Consider the following 9,931-nt stretch of genomic DNA (forward strand, 5'->3'; position numbering starts at 1 on the left):
CAGAAACCCCAAGTCAATATACCGCAGGGCAAATATCTGTGTTTTATACAGTTTTCAATTGTTGGGAGATCAGTGTCAGCGAACGGGGAAGAGAAAATCCATTTTGTAAGTCCCGCCGAACCCTAAATAGTAGCTGTTGTCTGATTGGTTAAATCCGTTCGGCCGTCTCGCGTTTGATTGGACGGTCATAGGTCGCTCAAAGGTTACCTGACGCGACCTTCCACAAGGTTTTGTATAGAAGTGTAACGAATAATACTGAGTGTAAGTTTACTTAGACTGTCTTAACAAAATACAAACTAATATTTCTTGTGACCAAAACAGGTTTTTGAAAGTTCCGGAAGTGTGATGTAGTGGGTATATTGTGATGGCACGAGGCTTTTGAATTCATAATATTTTCAAGAAATAACACCTGTGGATAACAAGCCTCACTTATAAGGACGTTCTGACGGTTATACATAGGTTTATTATCCATTAAACAGATTGCTAGATATTGACGTTTGTGCATTAAGCAGAAATAATGAATTATCGGTTATCGGAATTATTTATGGACGTGTGCATTAAGCTAATGTCTATTGTATGGATATGTATGTACCAAGTACACCTCGACATTTGGTCGTTTGTGTATTAAGCATGAATTGACATATGGATTTATGCATGAAAGACTGACTGTACGTTTACGCATGAATCATAAATGTACATATTGACGTCTGTGTATTAATCTCAACTCGATATACTCCCCAGGGAGCTGAGTTGGTTAAAAAACAATGCCGGAACATAGACATCCATTGATCAGTGGAACACTCCAGCGCCTTGAGCATGTACTAGTTGCGTGGATATGTGCGCTATAAATATCCTATCATCACTAGATGACAGTGTCACTGGACACTGAACCTTTCTGCAGATCACGACAACTAATCGTTTATGTGTATGGGCATTTATGATTTAAGCACATCTGGAATGTATAAACTCCATGTTATCGTTGTACTATGATTTGTTAATCTGTTGCTCTATGCCATCGTTCTAGTCCTTCATGTAATGTTCTATGTTATCAATCTGCATGTGTCCATGTCGTCATTGTCGATTGCTCAGTGTCACATCTGTAATGCACTGCTATCATTTCAGCGTTCCATGTCATCATTCTTGTGCTATATGTCATCGAAGTAGCATTTATGTTATCAACATAGTGTTGTATGCCATCATTCTTGTGTTATATGCCATCAATGTTGTGCTATGTGTAATCAACATTCTGCTATGTACCATCAATATTGTGCTATGTGTCATCAATATTGTGCTATATGTCATCGATATTGTGCTATATGTCATTAATATTGTGCTATGTGTCATCAGTGTTGTGCTATGTGCCATCAATGTTGTGCTCTATGTCATCAATATTGTGTTATGTGTCATCAATGTTGTGCTATATGTCATCAATATTGTGCTATATGTCATCAATATTGTCCTATGTGTCATCATTATTGTGCTATGTGCCATCAATATAGTGCTATGTGTCATCAGTGTTGTGCTATGTGCCATCAATGTTGTGCTCTATGTCATCAATATTGTGTTATGTGTCATCAATGTTGTGCTATATGTCATCAATATTGTGCTATATGTCATCAATATTGTCCTATGTGTCATCATTATTGTGCTATGTGCCATCAATATAGTGCTCTATGTCATCAATATTGGGCTATATGTCATCAATGTAGTGCTCTATGTCATCAACATTGTGCTATGTGTCATCAATATTGTGCTGTGTGTCATCAATGTGTGCTATGTGTCATCAATGTAGTGCTCTATGTCATCAATATTGTGCTATGTGTCATGAATGTTGTGCTATGTGCCATCAATGTAGTGCTCTATGTCATCAATGTTGTGCTACGTGTCATGAATGTTGTGCTATGTGTCATCAACGTTGTGGTATGTGTCATCAATGCTATGCTATATGTCATCGATTCGGTACTATATATGATCAATAAAATGTTATATGTCATCAATTCAGTTCTATGTGTCATCAGTATTCTGTTTTTGCCATCAATGTTGCTCTATGTGTCATCGATGTAGTGCAATATGTCAACAATGTTGTGCTATGTCATCAACGCTCTGCCATATGTTATCAACATAGTGGTATACGTCATCAATGTTGTGCTACTTATCATCTTTGTTGCGCTGTATGTCATCAGTCTTGTACTACATCATCAATGTCGTACTATGTCATCCATTTTGTACTATATGTCATCGATGTGGTAGATGTCAGCCATGTTGTATTACATGTTGAATTAAATATATTTTAGGTGGTTTATTCTTAAATATAAGGCTGGAAATCTGAGAGCACAACCCTGTGAGGAAATGGCTGTCTACCTTTGATGGTGGCGATATTTTATTTTGACATTAAAAATATATTTCGAACCGAATCAAGGGAAGAACGTTGCCAACCTTTGCTCAATTCGCTCGCATACAGGAAGTCTGGTCATGCTTCTCTCTGTTGCGCAACCCTACTTGCGCTACAGTTGCCTGTGCCCCACCTGACACTTCCGTTTGACACATGCGAAGTTACGTCTCTAAATGTACATGTGGCACCAGGAACTGTAACCTTTACTCGGTCAGGAATACACTGTGCTCTTCAGTGCCAGAAACCTGTGATTGTGGATTCGTATCACAGATATAATTGAAATACTATTTTATTTCTGCGCTAAACTCACACAAAGTAAATACATCAAAACATAATGGCGTTTGACTTCATTCACAGGTCGTTAGTCGTAAGATCATGAAGATCTGGACGAAGATACCATGATACCATGTTTATGAGAATGACTTCTGGTGGACTTCTATCTGTTTGTGGTGATTTCCCAGACATGTTTTTACTTCTGTTACTTTCGAGATTTACATCGAAACCATAACACTGACCTCATGCATATAACTTCTGGTCTTGGAGGAACCATTGTTTGTTTCTTTGTTTGTATGTCTGGTTGGTTGTTAAGCACGTGAAATCGTGTTAAGCAAGTTGGTAGCAACACGACCAATTATATCAAACAATCCTGGTTTGACACATTTCAACTTGCACTTACAACTAATGTTTGCTTCTCTAATCGATATGTATATACAACACAAAGCATTTTCAATACTGTTTTAAGAGATGATTTGAAAGTTATCGGTAGTGAACTGACTACAACATCAGTAGTGCCAGCGGTCACCCACAGTTGTCTATAGCCGAGCGTGTACCACAGCTGCGCTACAAACACGTGCATTTTTATACGAATCGCGTGAGTTCGGGGTGGCGCCGGTAGACTAGAAACAATTACACCATTTTCGCGAACATTTACTGTCGTCATCGATTCTGAGTAATCTATTCCTATACTTTTCATCACTGTTTGCTTTATACTCCCAGTGGAATCTGTTTAATCGAAAGTCGTTGTTCTCTGGCTTTGACATTTGATATTCTACACAGGATGGTCACTGAAGGCATCACTACTGTGCATCTGTTAAACTAAACACAGATCATTTTCCGTGAAGACGTTTAATGATGTTTGGTTTAAAGATGTTTAGTTACAAAGCGTTTATTGCTATGTGACAGACATTGATGACAAACATCACGTGACCAATAATCAGTCAGATCACCCTTCAAAATACATTCATTACTCATAATCATATACACTCAGTCATATCACACGAAAACAACTTCACTGTCCAAACAAAACAAATCTCAGTATAGCATATGTGATTCATGTTATGCGATCACTGCGTGGCAGCGTCATCTCACACTCACAATAAGTATTTGCATGGTTCCCAATGGAGGATTATTACTCTCTTCGATTAAAGCATTGCTGAGTTCATTTAAAGTTGCAAGTGGGTTTGTTCGGTAGGTCAACAGCATATCCCAAAACCTGTTTTCATGGTTGCAAGAGAGGAGTATTACACTCTTCGATAAAAGCATTGCCGAGTTCCTTTAGCGTTGCACGACTGAAAAAGGTGAGAACGGGATCTCCCCTTTGGTGATAGACTGATGTCATTTACGATGAAGTCCTCGTTAGGATGAAAGCCACAATAACTCGGTGCATCTAGTGGCAGCAAGAGTTGTATATTCCCCAGGGAGTTGAGATTGATAATACGATATGCAGTTGAGATTGATATCCAATGATCGAGGGGAAAATGCCAGCGCTTTGAGCATGCACTAATTGCATGGATGTGTGATCTATATAAATATCCTATAACTAACTAACTAACTGTCCGATTGTACCAACACACAGTCTCACATACACATCCAGAATATACTCCATTATGTGTACTCGTGATTCGCCGCAAGGCAAGGAAAACCGTTATTCTTACCATCCGTGGGTGAGAAACACATGTTGGCTAACTGGTATCAAACATGTGTGCGATCGAATTAAATATCCGTGAAATGGTTGCCACATAGTGATTACTCCCAGCCGGGATTTCAACCCACAATCACAGAGTCAAGCACATGATCACAGAGTCAAGCACATGATCACAGAGTCAAGCACATGATCACAGAGTCAAGCACAAGATCACAAACACACAAAGTCAGCAATCTAACCCACTCAGCCTCCATGGCTTCCAGTTCGCTTTATGTGGTTGGATACATCTTGAAGCAAGCCGTTGTGGGATGAATATTATCTAACATGCACACTGGTATTAATTTCTATTTCAAGATCCAACCCCAAACAATGATGGACCGAGTCATGGTGTTCATTTGCTGCCACGTTGGCATCTTTCTCCTTGTCCACACTAGGGCAGAACGGTTTGTGGAGGTAGACAGTACCTGACTCTTATTACACTTATGTACAAAAGTTAATTCATAATTTGAATCTTAAACTTAATGATCAGTTGTAAGGTAAAGTTTACTAAAGTGTCACTAGCGGACGGGGCTGGTACGAGATCCTACCTTCGTCACCACACTCCGGTGGACGGGCATGCCAAAAGCAGCAGCTGACGTCAAATCAAGGACCAAGGAGTATAAACAGAAACATGTGTAAGACCTCAGTAATTTAGGAGCGTCGGGGTAGCCTAGTGGTTAAAGTGTTCGCTCGTCACGCCGAAGACCCGGGTTCGATTCCCCATTCCAGGTGTCCCCCGTGACGATATTGCTGGAATATTGCTAAAAGTGGTGTAAAACTAAACTCACTCATTCGCTCGCTGTAAGTAAACTATTTCAAAACACTTGCAGTAACAAGTTAACAATTACTTAACGACATGGTACAAAAATGCTGGAACCCCAACTAACTTTGTAACGTAGCAAAAGATCCCGTGTTGGCGTCACATGCCTTAAATGATGGTGGTGGATGATGCCCAGTTCTTAAAGTTATATTTGCCGAGATAAATAATCCTGAGATGCCCCCATACACTGGAAACGCAGTGTTGCTGCAAGCCCGGCCATCCTCAACACTAACCATGACGCAAATCCATGTCTTGGAGTTCGCCTTTTGCCTTAGCAGTTTCAGCTGACATGTCTCTTTTGGACTCACCATTGAAGATCCTGGTCAGTCTTCAGCAACCAAGACTTGTCGTAAGGGGCGACGAACGGTATCGGGTGGTCAGGCTCGTTGACATGGTTGACACATGTCATCGTATCCCAGTTGTGTAGATCAATGCTCAAGCTGTTGATCACATGGTTTCTTTGTCCAGAATCGAATATTTACCGACCGCCGCCATGTAGCTGGAATATTGATGAGTGCGGTGTTAAACAACAAATCAACAAATAAACAATTGAATATTTTGGGCCCATGTGTGTGAGTAGGGTACAAACAACTATTTTGAATTTTAATAATGTTAAGATGCTTAATTTCGTACATATGACTTGGCTATTTGGCTGCTCTGTTTACAGACGTTCCAGTAGCTCTCAGTGTTAGACTGGACTTCGTCACTGCCTCTTGTAGCTTCAGGAGATATACAAGAGCTGGCGGATCTAAAACAACCGAGGCCGGACTGAGGCTTGGACTGCACATCTCAGTAACAAGTGAAGGATGGATTCAGGTTGATTTCAAGTTGGGCATATCTTGTCACAGTGCTTTTTGAGGCTTCAGAGGGCTTCGTCAACTTTCCTTTCTTTTGAGTATGAGTATGGGCTAATAGTTCAATATCTATACTACTCACACTTTGCTAAGGATCACAAACATTCACAACTTTACATAAACGTAGAGTTATGATTTGAAATTGTATCCATTTAAAACTGGATAAATAATAATATGGTAACCCTTCTTTAGGCAAACAGCCACTGTCGTCTAACCTTATGCACTTGATACATAAGTAACCATAAAAATGGTTTTCACGGCACCAGTCAAACATTTTGCAAATCATGGAACGAGTCATTGACAAGTAAACAACACTTGTCAAAAGCAGATATGGGTTCAACCAGATGAAATGACATGCTGAAGCCTAGGATCCATGCTTACAATAAGCTTAGATTTTAAAACCAAATTTGACCCTACATGAGAGTTTTCTGTTGAATCCATGATCCTTAGCAAAGTGTGAATAGTATATCATATGCAAGTTGGGAATAATACTGTTATGTGGAAATGGTAATTTGATAAACAAATGAGATGCCACCTACTGTCTGCTAAATTCAACCTGTCAGAAAGAGTAACTGCTTCACCTATACTAAGCAATATGTTTTGACCAAATCACGAGGATCCCGATTAGAATACATGGATTGTTGGAGTGACTTGATCAATCAACGTGGTAAAAATCTCTAAGCTATACATCTACATGGCATTAAGTATTCCCTACCAATCTCATCTAACAATTACATCCAACTGTTACCTTTAATATCCCTAGCAGTAATAATCAGTATCCAGATTGGGCAATTTAATATTCACAAAACCAAATGAAGTTTTGTACACAATGCCACATCGGGTAGTTAGTAATGTTGAAATAACAAACTCTGCTTAGTCAATCAACATGTCAGTTTTCAATCTTTTCCAACATCCTTTTATAATTATTGACAAAGTTTGAAACTCCCTGACAGAACTTCCTCTTGTTAATTCTTACAAGCAGAAAACGAACAGCGGGGTGGGGGAAGGCGACCTTCTTCGAGCTGCGGATTTGTACAGTGGGAAGGTTCTTGAGGAAAGGCCACTTTGAAGAATGTCTGGAACCTATGTTGCTATACCTCCTATAAAAACCAGGTCTAAGTAAACTTAGACTCAGTATTATTCGTTACACTGCTATACTGTGTCTAACAAACCCTTGTGGAAGGTCGCGTCAGGTAACCTTTGAGCGACCTATGACAGTCCAATCAAACACGAGACGGCCGAACGGATTTAACCAATCAGACAACAGCTACTATTTAGGGTTCGGCGGGACTTACAAAAGGGATTTTCTCTTCCCCGTTCACTGACACTGATCTCCCAACCATTGAAAACTGCATAAAACACAGATATTTGCCCTGCGGTATATAGGCTTGGGGTTTCTGGTGACATGGCTATCATTAGCTAATATTTCAGCAAGCTGACATGCTTGAATACTGACAAAACGCTATTTTCAGAGACTGTTTACTCACTGCTGTGGCGTGCCTCACTCGGCAGCGATCGTACGGAAAACAGCATTTGGAATCGTTCGGTACAAACTTTTTGGAGGTAAAAGTTCAAAAGGTATGTGCGAATGTCAGCTTTCGCGATTTGGTAAGCTGTGTTCTGATTGGTCAATTGAAAAGGTTATCTGACGCAGCAGAGGCAATGTCAAGTTGAGAATTGTCCCGTTATAACACGGGCTGCTTAACTTGTGGCTTCATATAAATGATCAGGAAAGCACTCAAACCATTATGCCTTGGATAAAATATAAACTCATGGCCATCGACGTACTCTGGTCTACTGATGACTTGGCATGAGATCACTGTCAGAGGCCACTTTGCATTTCACTTGACCGGATTTTCTCTCTTCCCATCGCGCAAATTCTGAAATTACTGATGGCGGTGGGGTGGCCTAGTGGATAAAGCGTCCGCTCGTCACGCTGAAGACCCGGGTTCGATTCCCCACATGGGTACAATGGGTGAAGCCCATTTCTGGTGTTCCCCGCCGTGATATTGCTGGAATATTGATAAAAGTGGCGTAAAACCGTACTCACTAACTCACTCACTGAAATTAGAACACACTGACCTAATGGAAACCATCCGGTGCATTCTATATATTGTTTGTGTAATCACATATATAGCTGCTACAAGAACGGTCTTTCGAGCCAAGACATTATTATTTATTTATTATTGAGATTGATTACTGCATTCATTGCGACAACTAATCACTTGTGTTGCAATGGCATTGCAAGGTGCATATTGATCTAAATCATAGTGTTATTTTTATTTCAAAATGAAAGGTTGTCTTGAATCGATGAAAACATTCTAAACACACATTCCATGGAATTGGTCTTCCCCGATTCAATAACTTGCTCAGGTAAAACAGTGGTTCTATAGTCAATGTGATAACAGACTAGTTGTAATTCACTACTTAAGTTAAATCCAAAGGGTGAATCTACGCCCCTCCCACGACCAGCGAATCCTGTCACAGGAACTAAAGGATGTACAATTCCTTATTCAAAGGCAGACAGATTCATACTCACAAATGTTTGTCCAAAATCATGCTTTGAAGACGAACACTATTCACGGCATACTTTTGTTTGAACAGTACTGGGATGTGAAAAACAGCCTTTGTTAAATCTACTGTGAGAAAATTTTCCTACGTGCATTTGACAAAGGTGAAGAGTCCAATGTAAACGTCACTTCACCAGTTTACATTCACGTGGCGGATGTGGTCGATGTGATATTAATTTTAGTATCGGCTGTGTGCACACACTACAGAAAACAGATCTTATCAATCTCAAACAGCCTTACTCGGGAGCCATTCATTGAAGTGTAATGGACTCGAACTCGAACCTAACCATCGAGAATTGTCTGTTCGGGTTTTTTTCGGACATGCTCACGTTTTTTCGAATGTTTTTGTTATTGATGGGAAGCAGTCGAATGCAAGCTCGTTTACTCAGGTCTGATGGCAAGGCAAGATCTGAGTAAGAATTTATAGCTGATAGCCGAACTTAACTCGACATATAAAAAGAATAAAAAAACTACCATGCCAAACTGTTTGTTCGGATGTGTTCCACTCTATTTTCGTAAAGGTTATTTCATGATCATATGCAACTGAATCGTTTATTCGGGTTCGATAGCAAGACATTGTAGAGCTGCGTTCGATTCGCCTTTGTGTTTACTCATGTCATCCGTAAAGGTGAAGGTGACAGTTTCTCTGTCAAGGTGTCGTCTCGTTCGTTCGTTCGTCCGTTCGTTCGTTCGTTCGTTCGTTCGTTCGTTCGTTCGTTCATTCGTTCATTCATTCATTCATTCATTCATTCATTCATTCATTCATTCATTCATTCATTCATTCTACCCGTGAAGATGATATATTTTCGTTTGGTCATCAGTGTATTTCTGCAAACACAGGTCTTGCTTTGTACAGCGAAAAACCTAGACTGCTTCCACATAGAAACAGAGCCGTGAAGATCCGGGTTAGAATAATTGGTCTTCAGCAACCCATGCTTGTCGTAAGAGGCGACTAACAGGATCGGGTGGTCAGGGTCGCCGACTTGGTTGACAAATGTCATCGTATCCCAATTGCGCAGATCGATGCTGATGCTGTTGATCACAGGATTGTCTGGTCCAGACTCGGTCATTTACAAACCGCGGCCATGTAGCTGGAATATTGCTGAGGTAAACAGTAAACAAACAGACAAACTGAGAACCATGATGTTGTCGAACCGGAACCACTCTCACACGTGTCTGGCATGTTGCCGAATTTCCCGCCGAGGTATGCCTGGAAAACTGCTGGGGTGCGGAGTTAAACAAACAAACAAATCTGCATAGCGGATTGTATAGATTAGACGACTGGGCGGTCCGGGCCTCAGAAACAATCACACACTGGTATGTTTGTTGGGG

The sequence above is a fragment of the Haliotis rubra genome, unplaced genomic scaffold (assembly GCF_003918875.1).
Source record: "Haliotis rubra isolate DU_JTF1 unplaced genomic scaffold, ASM391887v1 Scf182, whole genome shotgun sequence".
Lineage (NCBI taxonomy): Eukaryota > Metazoa > Mollusca > Gastropoda > Lepetellida > Haliotidae > Haliotis > Haliotis rubra.